This window comes from Liolophura sinensis, chromosome 1, assembly GCF_032854445.1.
Source record: "Liolophura sinensis isolate JHLJ2023 chromosome 1, CUHK_Ljap_v2, whole genome shotgun sequence".
In the NCBI taxonomy this organism is placed as follows: domain Eukaryota; kingdom Metazoa; phylum Mollusca; class Polyplacophora; order Chitonida; family Chitonidae; genus Liolophura; species Liolophura sinensis.
The window spans coordinates 36,747,717-36,762,145 of NC_088295.1; the positions used below are offsets into that span (position 1 = coordinate 36,747,717).

The window sequence follows — 14,429 nt, forward strand, 5'->3', positions numbered from 1 at the left end:
CGACGTCATTCTGCGGAGACCATACTGAGTGTTGGCGGAGAAAAAGGACATATCCCAGCATCATCATCTAGTGATCTTAATGTCATATTAATTTACTGTACTTTTTCCCCAATATTTTTACACTCAATTTAAGAATATATACAGGGGTAGCTAATTATGTATGAATAACTAATCTGGACTCTGATAACTAATCCTTTAAGATTGTTTTGAACATCACGCTCTTTTAGACGTAGCTGAAAACATCTTGCTTCTAATATTACCTTATTGCCATATACAAGAACTTACTGCCATGTACATGTATTGGTTCAGGAATATATATAGTTAACGTATACTTATTCATATTTACTACCAACCTTGTAATCATCATTTTAAACTTCTAATTACTGGTATATTTTATTTAACATTGCTGAGCATTTTAGTCAACGTATTTTGTAACTCGTTAAAAGTGACGAAATAACACTGGTACATTTGTCTGTTGAAAATCATTTTGTGTTATTTTTTTCTCCCGTTCCTGATTTCCTTGTCAGAAGTCTCCCAAAACTGATTAAGGCAACGGACTTCAAATGTCAATTACGTATGAGAGGGGAAACAAGATTAACCGCCTCTTAATGTGTGTTCCTCTCCTCTCTCAGTTCATACAATAAAATGCTTATCCTAAAAAATACATGGAAATATGTTAGATGTATATTGTACAGTAGACATGCTCGTCTGAGAACACAAGAATGCTTACAAATAGGCTGGGCTTGGGACCGTTTGCTTTAAATTTACATGTCTTTATCATAATCAAGCAGCTTTGACGGCTCGCTGCAGCCATGAATGTATATTCATGGTTGTGAGTGAAAACAAGTGAACGAAAAAGGGACACTGGTACATTCAATATCTGCATGGTGCTCGCTGAAAGTACAACGTAGCCTGCCGTATATATATATATATATATATATATATATATATATATATATATATATATATATATATATATATATAGTGTACTATATTCATGTACTATGAATTCACCAAGGTACAAGTGGATGCTTATATAGTTAGTTGAATATTATCACAATATCAAGATATAAAATATGAAGAAATATTAAGAATATTAATAAGAATATAAATATGAATGTCATATACTGGTATACGTTTACCCTTGTGCGGCTTTCTGATCAGAGGTATGTGTGATCAAGTGATTAAAAGCCGATTCCGGTAAACTGTATGTGCCTGTATACCATGTAGTTCCAATTATGTTATCTTGGTGCATTCGCGTACGATGAAATATAAAGCCTCTGGATAATTCAGTCTTGTGCTGCGGCGTATGTTATGTTTTGATAATAATGCGTGAAGTATGGGATGACCAAGCCAAGTGCATCTTGTCTCCGGGGCCCCATTTGGGACATATTTTACTTCAGGACAAACTAAATAATATATAGGCGTGGATGATATCGATTGACAATATCTTGATATGCATAAAACAAACAATAAAGTCATTCATAATTACCATCATTGAACTCCATTGCATGGTGTGTTGACTATGTTCAGCCGATAGTGTGTCTGCATGCACCATGCAAGTGCATTGGCAAAGGGTATATACGAATGATAAAAGGCATATCGTTCCTAGACTATAGTATATGCTGTATTCAAAAGTAACAAATGATAAGCCTCATATATGTTTAAAAAATGTCGACAATTTCTTTGATTGCCCTTTTCTGAGTTACGTTTCTTATTCATAAATCTGGGCCTATAACTGAGATTCGTATACCAATGGTCAACCAAATGTACGAAAGAGCAATTTTCAAAACAACTATCAATACAAACCACCTAAGACGTAAGGAAGTTTTTGAAAACTTATGACGGAGTCGTGTAAAAAGAAGCAGTCGACTTTTCAGTGCTTGGGGAGAGACGCATGGAATGTTTTGGGCACGAGATGTAAATCAGTACCTAAATAAACCATATCAATGTCCAAATAAACTATGAAGACTTGGAGAGTGGGAAAATTTGCGGCACCACGTCACCTAGGCTATACATGTCAGACTTCTCAAATCCACAAGCTTGTGGACAGTGGCCAAAGCGGGATACGTCTTTCATTTGTCCTATACATGTCTATATCGCATAACGGATGGTCGTGGGTTTCCACCATTGCTCTGCCCAGTTTTCCCCCACCACAATGCTGGCCATCGTCGTAAAGGAAATATTCCTGAGTAGGCGTCAGACATCAGTCAAATAAATCAATTCAGATCGCGTTTGAACCATTCGAATATCGGGATTATTGCCACGCTCCTGTAATAGTTTTCGCAGATGATATGGCTATTTCGCCCATGGAATTAAATCACCGGTCTGTGGTTATTGATACGTAATAGATGTAAATGATTCAGTAAAAAAGTGGCCAGAGTATACTGGTATGTGGAATATAAGAGCCTGTATGTGTATATTTTGTAGGCCTACGTGTGTCCAGAAATATACTGACATGCGTGAAACTGTTATGACAGTACATGCATGCTGTATATTTTTAATAAAGGAAGTGCTACCACTCGATTTTCCTAATGAAACGATATTTTCTTAGCACATCGCTGATTAAGGTGCCTTCAGCGAGGAGGCATTTTGCAGTTGCTTTGTTTATGGCTTTAAAAGGCCGCTTGTCTACTATAAGAAGGTGATATACTGGCCAAATTCTTTTCATAACAAACCACGAACTTTATTCTACTTCTCACTTATCTTAATTTTCAATGTACCATATCAGTTGACACACTCACGTGAAAGTCCTGTTGTTGTTGTAACCCGTGACTACCGGGTCACAGGACTAACCTTATACCGACCAAAATTTATTGGCGATTGACAGGTGGAAAATTGAACGGGAATATCATACTGGGTATATAGCCACGACTCCACTGCCCAGCTATAGCGACCAGCAAGTAGGAAAAATGTTTGCCAAACAAACAACGCACCAACATTTGCTTAGCTCTACCCCATATCGTGTGTTATGTGTACGCTGAGCTGTTGCGGCATGCCCGCGAACTGCGTGCTCTCAAACAAGCCACACCGCCAAGGCTTTCACTCAGGTTCGCGTCAGTCAATATGGAATTACCTAATCGCCGTGCAGTGGCACCTTCGTTCACAGGTGAACTGATATCACACATTTATCCGTGGAAGTGAAACAGGCAAACTGGATTTTTTCCCCAACTTCACAGTTCATGGTTTTCTTCAGCACGGCACGCGTGTACGCATGGTTTACTCTTGACTGATACAGGGTGAATAGCAACACCCAGCTATCTTGACATACCAGATATGAAAGACGGGTGGATGAATACAGTGGCTTTTGAAATATTTTCGGTATAGCCAGGTCAGAAAAATTTATTCTCCGGGTGACGGAGGACGCTAATGGTGGGTGCGCACAGTACGCGGGTCTAGGTCGTGTCGAAGTCAAAGTCTGCATGGTTCAATGTCGCTGTCATAAACTACGACTTTCTGGATCTCGGGAAAAGGTGTGTAAACCTGTGAAAACGTGCACCTGTGGTTTCAAAGGGTTTAATCCAGAAAAGTTGAGCTTGAACTCTGTGCACATAAAGTTGTGTGTCAGCGGCTCGATCACCTGTGGTGCCGCTGTACGACAGCTATAGACTTAAGGACTCGGTTCACTCAGGCGATACCTGTATAGGCCTATTTAACCCATCCCGATATACCCGGATCGTATCTTGATCCAGTTTATGGAACCGTTATATACAGAAAAGACATCACCCGGGATGTGGTGATACTATCGGCTGGACAGGTGTGTATACTGTCGTGATTACTAGTCAATGACATCGGCAGTGTAGCCATTGAAGCAGTTTTAACGACCAGACTGAATAACGTAAGTACCTGTGAAAGGCGAATTTTGGTATATAATCCAGCGTGTCATGTAAAAGTATGTAACTATATAGGCCTTATACGAAGCAACGCTACACGTGGACAACGGGGCGTGTAATATACAACATTGATAAACATCAAAAGGAACAGACAGCTGTTGCTGTTGTGTTTTATAGTATTGTTTGTATTTGAAGTAGAGTTCAAGTAATTAAGTGACAGTTTTATTAGATGTCTTATCTGACTGAAGAGATACGGTTATGTACTCGGGCATATATACTTCAGGTTATCATAGCAGAAATTACCCTCTTTCCACACCACACGTGCTTGGACCTACCTTATTAAACTGAAAGTTATCAATATATATGTAAGTGTCTGTTGATTGTAAAGCTGCGTGAAATATATACATATACAGAGGTCCTATAACCCGTCGTATTATCACTAATATGGTATCTTATTAACAGATTGTAAATCTTCATATTTGCCCCTATGATAACCAAAGCTCTTCGGGATTATCCTTCATTCACGCGAGTGTACTGCATGCGTGTGCTTATAACTCAGTGATCAGTATACGAGCAGAATTAATTCACATTGTTTTGACAGTGGACTCAGAACCGGTACTGGGAACGTACCAAAGTTTCTAAAAAATTTGACCAAAATTAACCAGTTATGCACTTTGTTATGCCAGTTAATTCACTGCCTCAGAAAGGATGGAATGTCAAAATTTCTATTTCGAAAGCCTGAGTGTTATTTGTCAGACGTGTGTGTGTGTTGAATGAAATGGACATGATAGTGTATTAGGCCATGTATGTGTGTGATACTCCTATACATGACAGTGTGCTACTTATGTAGTGTATTTTCCAATTGTACGCATATTGTTTACAGATACACATACGGTAGATTCTATGCGTTCTCTTCTAGCTGAATAGCGTAGCTACGTTTTTGTGGCTGTTGAATAGATGCTTGCGGTTCCACACTGTAAAGCATTGCTTTTTCATTCCGGATACACGTATGTTGTGCCGTTGGAGGTGGCCTATTTCATTTCAATATGTCAACTGTGTGAATATATTTTCTTCATCTTTTCGTAATTTCCAACCCCATAGGACATACGAGTAGGTCTGTAAGGACAAACCTTGAGGATGTAGTCCGTACGCATACTGGGGCTTTTACAAATGCTGTATACCTCTGCTTATGGCCGTAAGTGGGAAGGTCTGCCAGCAGCCTGCGGATGGTGGTGGGTTTCCCCCGGGCTCTGCCCGGTTTGCTCCCACCATAATGCTGGTGAAATATTCCTGAGTACGGAGTAAAACACCAATTAAATAAATAAATACCTCTGCTTATTTCCGTATATTCATGGACTTATATATTAGTTGAGAAAACCATTCTTATTTTCCTAAAAATCTAATCTTTGTCCATACGAACAAGTCTTTACTCCTAATAAAATTTCTGAGCACGTTTTGCCCCCTCGTGTGAGGTATATTTACTATGTCACCCCCAATTCATCCACCAATACGTGCTTATTATGTAAACGATATGGAACTGGAAATGTTGACTGGTATAACACATGTATATAACTGAAATTAGCATTGGCACGTGTGGCATGTAGATTTATAGGTCATGTCTATCTACGTCACACACACTAAGCTGATTAGTGATAATAATACTGTACATGGAATTTGCGGTAAAATCTGTCAGACATAAATGAATCCCAAAGTGAATACCATGAAAAATGCAGTGAATGTGATTTTGATGTCAAGTTTCCCTTCTCTTTAAAGAAAATAATCTGTTAAATTTAACCTCTTGTCTCAGTGATGTTAGAATGTATCCTGTCATATTGCAGCAGATTATTTTGTTAAATATAACATAACATATTAAGACTGCATTAGACTATTAGGACACTATGTTTAATGTGACAGTTTTATAATAACATATATTCTATCATCACTCAGACAACAAACTTTCTGTTAAAATTAACACATTAGTTTTTAAGTGCATATTTTTTCAGCTTTCCAAACTGATTTTTGCAGGAAAAGGAGTTTGAGAACAAAATGCGTGGCAGTAGATAAAAATGTAATTCTTGAAGAGTCAAATGTTCATGCTGTGAATTCAACGATGTTGGGCTTTGTTTATGATGGATTGTCTGACTAGCTAAATGTTGTTATTGTTGATAACAATGTTGATATATAATGTGATCCACTGAATATGAATTCAGTGTTGATATTAATGATAAATGGATTGACTTTAGTAACATACATGACATATAGGTGTTCAGTCGGAAAGTGTTGTTATCTGAGTGCAGTTGGTGTTGCCAGTTCTTTGTTCAAGCTCTCAGCTATGGCGAACCCATTGTAGGAGGAGACTAGCATATACGTGGACAGATTGTGTTAATCGTTATGACAGGATTTACTGAAGGAATGTGAAGTTTACCGTTGTTTCCAGGGTTGCGTTCAGCCTTACAGCCATGTAAACGAACAGCAGTACTTTCGAAAAGCCAGTACAAGTGCAATGTCTAAGGTGATTTTTTGATTCACTGTTTATTTCAGGAATGAATCTCCTTCTGTAGCCAATATACGTTTTTATTACATTCAATGTGCCGTGCATATTTTTTAATCTTGTATCTTGTGTCTTGGTGATAGGCCAGTGTGTCTCTCACAGGGATATGCTTTATCTTAGTGATAGGCTAATACGTCTTTTACAGCGAATTGCTTTTGTCTTGGCGATAGGCCAATGCAGCTCTTACAACGATGTGCTTTTGTCTTGATGATAGGCCAATGCGTCTCTCACAGAGACATACTTTTATCTTAGTTATAGGCTAATGCGTCTCTGACAGAGATACGCTTTTATCTTAGCGATAGGCTAATGCTTCTCTGAAAGCGATGTGCTTTTATCTTAGTGATAGGCTAATGCGTCTCTGACAGCGATGTACTTTTGTCTTAGCGATAGGCTAATGGGTCTCCGACAGCGATGTGCTTTTATCTTAGTGATAGGCTAATGCGTCTATGACAACGATGAGCTTTTATCTTAGCGATAGGCTAATGCGTCTCTTGCATCTTGACCAAAGCTTAAGACAGTGTCTTTTGAAAATATGGTAAATGAGCTCAAACGTCGCGACAGAAAGTGCATTTTTAGAGTCTAATAAAGGTTGTAAAATATTACCTTTTCCCCAGTAGTATATCAGCATACCTTCCAAACAAATCTCAAAACACCTTTCTGAGATCAAGAAAACCGAGGTCAAGAATCAGGCCTACATGTGTGCATGCATTTCCCGTGTATGCATTGTAAATGGTTTCTCGATCATCGTATCGCCAGTATATATCCTTCTTCTATACCAGTTCGCTTTATGTCTCAGAGAGCATTTACTAATGCTTAGAATCTGAAAAATGAATCTCGAAAGATTATATTTGCTAAAATAATATTTTTTCGTTTAACCCCGCCTCACTCGTACTGGGAGACATTGGATTACTCTTGTCCAAACTGTGGACGTCTTTCATTAATTAGTGGATGAACTTCACGGGTGTTGGATAGACAGGATTATTAGCTGAGAACACGTTCCTAATTTACCTAGCTCATTAGTGTCTGTCGTTGTATGGGAAGAGGTGTCCAACTTCGTCGTGGCTCGTGGGAAGGCAATTATGGAAGGCCGGTGTTATAACTCTAAGTGTTGTTTCTAATCCTGTTTCACAGATGGGGGAGGTCATAAAGGAGTGGGGAAGTGGACTTAAGTTTTAACGCCTTTACCAGTAACATCATAATTGTAAACAGACAAAAGTGTTGATCCTATAATCTCCACTTATCCCATGTGTAACCGTCGCTTATGAAGTCATCTCCGGCGAGCAGGTTAGAACTTGATCAAACATAGGGGCCTATTCGGAAAACAAAGCACTCATTAACATCCAGAAAAGTAAACTGTGGGATTTAGTCATTATGACTTCTACGGTTTTACTATCACCAAGATGACCATGCTTTACTGAAACATGTCATTTGCAACGCCCCCACTGGTAAACTCGAAGCAGTAAATTAGTAAGCCCTTGCTGAAACATGTTTTCAGTTGCGACGTACCTGTCGGTTAACTCCAGAGAGTTAGTCAGCCAATTTTATCGTCACAAGTTTTCAGCTGCGACGTATTAGTTCGTTAAACGAAGTAGATTACAGACACAATCAGCCACATACCAAGTTTCCTATCAGACGAAGTAGATCAAGCACAATCAGTCTTATTCACCGTCTCCCCGTCAAACGAAGTAGATCAAGCACAATCAGTCCTATTCACTGTCTCCCCGTCAAACGAAGTAGATCAGTCACAATCAGTCCTACACCCAGCCTCTCTGTGAGGCGAAGTAGATCAGTCACAATCAGTCCTACACCCAGCCTCTCTGTGAGGCGAAGTAGATCAAGCACAATCAGTCCTATACACTGTCTCCCTGTCAGGCGAAGTAGATCAAGCACAATCAGTCCTATACACTGTCTCCCTGTCAGGCGAAGTAGATCAAGCACAATCAGTCCTATACACTGTCTCCCTGTCAGGCGAAGTAGATCAAGCACAATCAGTCCTATACACTGTCTCCCTGTCAGGCGAAGTAGATCAAGTACAATCAGTCCTATACACTGTCTCCCTGTCAGGCGAAGTAGATCAGTCACAATCAGTCCCATACCCAGCCTCTCCGTCAGGCGAAGTAGATCAGATACAATCAGTCTTACGTCCAGTCTCTTGTTTAGACGCACAGATTTGTTTATTTATTTGATTGGAGTACTCAAGTCCGCCGTACTCAAGAATATTTCGCTTATAGGACGGCAGCCAGCATTATGGTGAGACATAACCGGGGAAAAGCCACGAACACCTGCAGGTTGTTCAAATCAGTCCTATAATCATTCTCGGTCACTTGAGAGCTCTCCAACAGCCACGCATGCAGGTATAGTCAACTTGTACAGTCTACTCATTCAGTCTATCCATCACTCAGTCAGTCAAGCTATGTAGGGGCTCAGTTAATAACACACACGTGGGCTATGTGTTTCTCAAGTAGGATATTCACTAAGCCTGTAGCCAGATTTCAGTATAAATGAACCAAGCAGTTTTGTTGATGGTTATGTTATAAAGAGCAGACTGTCAAGTTTTCCCCACCCAGAGCTTATTATTCACCAACAAGGCTGATTATTCTGCCCAAATAGTCTTGGCGAGATACAAAGATATTAGGAAATCACGCTATGCAGTACATACATGCATCCTCATAAACCATATTGTTAGCCCTGCAGCGTCAACAGTAAAACGCGTTCATGGATGCGGTGGTTTTTCATTATATAAGCAAGAGCATATTTTTTTTAAATAAATTATTTCCTCAACAAAAGACACTTTGAATGACTATTTGGTGTGGCACGTAATTGGTATTGTGGCTAATATCAGTGAGAACCGTCGGTTTCACATGAAACCTGTGAGTGAACACACGTATATACTGGAATTTAATTTCTCACTGAAACCTGTGAGTGAACACACGTATATACCTGAATTCCTGACTGAAACTGTGCAGATGTTTATAAAATTCCTTCGAAAATTTCATGGACCATTCTGAAGAAAAGGGTAAGTCGTTTAAATAATCTATACTTAAAATTTAGAAACTATTCCAAAGAGTTTTCAATATACCACAGTGTGGACTGAATTCCACCTCTAAAGTTTGTCTCATTGTATATGGATAAAGTATATAACGATTTTGTCATATTTGCTGCAATGAATATCAGGAAATATTTTTGAATAAACATACAGTTTAATAAAATTGTATTTAGGTGTAAATGAACAACCGAAATCGACCCGTGAACTTTTTTCATTGGGTTTTTTTTTTTTTTTTCATTTTTATTTTGCGGAAAAGGAGAATATACGTGTATACATGTTACATGGCTGTCTGGGAAGTTGTATCCAGTTCGCCGATAATATTAGAGGAGATTTAATAGTCGTTTTTTTTTCTCAGACCCCAGGTTAATTAGTGGAACTGTCATAACCTATTATCCTGTTCTCCTCAGATATATTTATATAATCCATATCAGTACTGTATAGCACCGGATAATACGAACTGTCCCCTCCCCTCCTCTCAGGCTAGGCCAGGTGTTACTATGATTAAACCTGGTTAAGCAAGCCGTGGATTATAATACCTGGATTTCTCAACGTCCACGTCAATCACTGTAGGCTATGTCATATTTCACTGATCCTCGAGGTTTGTTTTTTCCCCATTCATCTTTGTTATATAGCCTACATGTATATACAGAGGTACTTGGCGCGTGCTTCGATGTATTACGCAGTCATGCATGGTTTTAACATGGGTGTCTTTATCGAGGTAGACGCTCCATGAGGTTATGTATGTGTTGACATAATCACAGCTGAGTGGTCCGAATAGAATCATTGGAGTTTTTTTTAACGTGCATGTTCTAGGATTGTTATGTATGCGCATAACTTATACAGACCTCAAACCACGTGTTAACTGCCGCTACATCATAATTCAATCAGGGCAACCTATGGTGAATATGTTTTTCACTGCCGGTGGTGTGCTCGAGTACACACCCACTGGGGCCAGCTCGACAGCGTGGGTATACGCAATTTTGTGAACGGCGTTAGAGCACTTGTGAAAGATGTTGACAATAACATGACACTACAAGTCGGGTGACTGGAATTCACATCACATTTTTACTCACTATCTGGATATTCTAAACCCAGTGACAGCAATTAAAGATCCCGCGACCAGACGAAAACAGGTATGTATTCACTTATACAGAATGTTCGCTATGTAAGAACAACCAGACTAAGGTCTGTGCGCATTGACCCTGTGTGTGTTCGTGTAGATAGTAGATAGTCAATGTTAGATGTCGTATTTTAACACAGACATATTTATCTGTAACTTACTGTGTAATGTTCGTATCAGATGTTCCCAAAGGTACACTAATTGAATTGGAGAGTCTACCCTTCATGTCTGCTTGCTATGTTAATTCATTGCTCAGTGAATTAGACATAGGCCTCCTCTTAGAAATCTAAATTTTTACAGTGTGTATGCTTTAGTGGAGATATACCAGTATGAATTACAGGTATGTTGTTTTAGTTATGCTATAGATACATTTGTTGAAATGTAATTACTCTGCACTGCTTTAGGAAGGCAGAGTTATGTATAGATTAGAGCTGGTGAATGCTAGTAGTTTAGGATTACACGGTATAGCACGAATTAGAAATTGGGGGTATATATATATATATATATATATATATATATATATATATATATATATATATATATATATATATATATATATATACATGTACTGAAGTGTATATATATACATGTAGGTAAACCCTATAACTATGTAACCCATCTAACCCATGTAACTATACCCTATACATAATGTCAGATGTCCACTAACTATGGATTTCTTGATGCGTCACCAGACTGTGGTATTCCCCTGCATCACAGATATATATCAGTTAATTCGCTAACCAGCTGTTGCAGTCAAACAAACCTTCAGTATATTATGTACACTCTTGTATTGTGCTAGTAGAAATAAAACCCTGTGACACTCTGTACATATGTCATTGTTTACGATCTCCCTTGTCATGTCATACACGGGCACTCGTGTAAGATGTACTGGATATATATATATATATATATATATATATATATATATATATATATATATATATATATATATATATATATATATACTGAATATATTTATGTTAAAATATTCAACGTATAAAATGAATATAAAAACACGTGTCCCACGTGTGGGTCAGAATATAGCCTGTAGCACATCTATTGAAACCCAGGTCAGCGACCATATGTGAAATATGCATTAATTTCCAAACGCCTAAAGCGAAAGAAGCAGGTATATGTCCATTGAAGTTTACATCCACGAAGCTCATGACCCCGATCTGTAGATCCATTATTTACAACCATGAGTAGCATCAGTTTTACTGTGTGATGTTTTATCCCTTGTGGCAGTATATTCTACTTCCTGATTGAATCTTTGAACTTATAAGAGAGATTGAGCTCTTGAACTAACCGTGTGTGCGAACATTTTACGGAGCTATCCGACATTATGCTTCTCCTGATGTTAGCCATAGCTTTATATGCATATACACATATAAACATATATATATATATATGTATACTCTAAGTCAGGGGAATTGTAAAGACTTGGGTGCAGTCCACTTTCACCGCTTCTTGTTCATCGAGGAAAGCAGATTCTTCAGTTTGTCGACATAACTCCACCACGTGACAGCACCCAGTATTTTACATCTCCTTGATTCAAGGCGAAATGTCTGTTAAGTCGAAGTATATCAAATGATACATTGGTTGTAAAATGAGTTATAATGTATAATGATTGCAGTGTGATGTATATCCTGTACTAAAGTTAAAAGGAGAGTCAATACATGTAGAAATATCACGACCATGTATATACCACCCGGTATACCACTGCATCAATCAATCACCTTATGACACTAACTATCTAACAACCAATCATCCAGTTCATCAGTCAATCAGCCAGTTATAAACTGACCATCCAAATACTCCATCTCTCTCACACATCTTCATCTTCATATATATATATATATATATATAGGTCTTGTATATATATATTCGTGTACATCCCAGCCAGTATACATTGAAAACGACATTTGATTGTCACCGTGCGTTTAAATCTTTTTCAATATAAGACTATACTATATAAGATTGCTGTGAGTAGGTATCTGAAAAGGTCTCTGCCCAGAACATCTATTCTATAAGCCTTTACTCCCCACTTTGTAATGAATATCTGTGTATGTGTACTTTGAACTAGGTGTCGACAAAGAATTCAGTGTCCCCCCCCCCCCCAGAACGTATATTTATAAAGCTGTCAAGAAGATAAGCATCGCAGGGAGTCTTCGCATTTTCCATCTGTATATGAATATGGCGTTGAAAGGGATGTCGAGATTCAGGTGTAAATAACGGTAGACCTATAGAGGTTAAACGGGTTTACGGCCTTTAGTGGTCGATGTACCCATTGTCCAGCTGTGGGCGTCCGATAACCTAACGGATGGGGCGCTGTGATTAATGTGCACCGTATCAGAACAACACATACATCTTTGTATAGTATATACAGTAGAGCCTGGGACTTGATAGAGCAGTAAAACATGATGTGCCTGTTAAAAAGAAAACCTGTGACCCTTAACACTCAAGGCGTATTCAAAGCGACATATCGTATTCCTGGTTCTATTATTCCTCATCTAAAAAGTTGAGGCATTGTGAGGGTGCATTTGTGACCGTCCGTCTGTCTCTCTGTCCGTCTGTCCGTGAGTTTACCAACACAGTTTAACTTTCGTTAACTAAACGTTAATGGCTTTTAAAGAGGTAGATACACCAGCGATTGCATCTTAATAAGCGCAGAAGAAATATATTACAAAAAAAAAAAAAATATACAGCATCTGGAGCTATATACAAACCCTGTATACTGTATATATGGTACAATGTTGGAATAAAGAACAATAAGGAAAGAGCATGCGGTGCATTATCTTGTGCGTTTATATGTGAATACCGTAATTTATTAACTAATATGATGAATACATCGTTCATGCACATAGGGTTAGGAATTTGGTCAACGCGTACAAGGCCCAGACGGGTTTAATGACCTGCACTATGTTATTTACAAAGCTCCTGACGACAATGACCTTATATGCCAAAACGCTATCTTGGATTCTGACATAAAAAAGTATAGCTATTCTTGTACAGATTGATATATATTAAATGTTCTCCTTTGCCTCGTGTGACACCTTGTCGTGGTCTACTGAAGCAAAGGTTTTAGATCATGAACATGTAATATATCGGTAGGTCTACATAGATCGTCAAACGTATCTTGTAGGCTAGCGGTAAGGGATTCCATCACGTTATAGAAAAGGATACATGACTTCGGTACAAGATAATACAGGGATTTTAAGACTTAGATCGACCTTTAATTTGCTGAATATATATGAATTATTCAGATTATACAAAACTTCTTCGAATGCAATGGCTTTAGCGGGAAGTCAGATGTTGTTACAGAAAGCTGAACCTTTGTCTATTCAGGTATCGTTTTAGCTCAGTACACTGTACACCCCATGATGGATGGTCTCAAGCACAGCTTTAGGATATGTAGTGAATGCTTTTGAAGATCCTCATCTTTAACGCTGCGGGAGGGCAAAGTGTGTCCCCTTATAGAATTGCCTTGCTTAATAGAAAATACAGACAGGGATTTTTATGACAACGAACTTGCCCAATGTACTATATTCAAGAATATGTACATCCTTGTTTACTAAGATTTGACGCCTTTGATCACACGTAAACATTTAAAAAGAACTCTGCCGAATGGTGTGTTTCCCTTTGTAATGTAGGCAATCGTGTTTTACACCTGTGACGTGTGTTCGCTTGATTTTAGCGCTTCATGTGTAGCCATATTAAATGATTATTCCAAAGTAGTGATGATTTGTGGGAATTTGTAAATGTAAAATCTTCAGTACGAACGAAGTCTAATTTAGGAGAATCATTTATGCTGATTTCCACGGACTTCTAATTTCTCGTATACTGCACATTGATATCAGAGTATCACTATGATGATGAGCA

The 14,429-nt window shown here is 38.4% G+C and overlaps 1 protein-coding gene across 3 annotated transcripts in view; it reads left to right on the forward strand.

Moving 5' to 3' along the window:
* Window positions 1-3,098: 3,098 nt before the first annotated feature.
* LOC135473757 (cadherin-89D-like) overlaps window positions 3,099-14,429 on the forward strand; it is a 45,221-nt gene continuing 33,890 nt past the window's right edge. For 2 of the 3 annotated variants that reach the window (XM_064753656.1, XM_064753642.1), the window contains exon 1: window positions 3,099-3,838. The gene's annotated coding sequence lies outside the window, so the exon portion shown is untranslated. Of the gene's footprint in view, window positions 3,839-10,453; window positions 10,564-14,429 lie in introns of those variants that run through there. The other variant, XM_064753650.1, reaches the window with a different exon arrangement.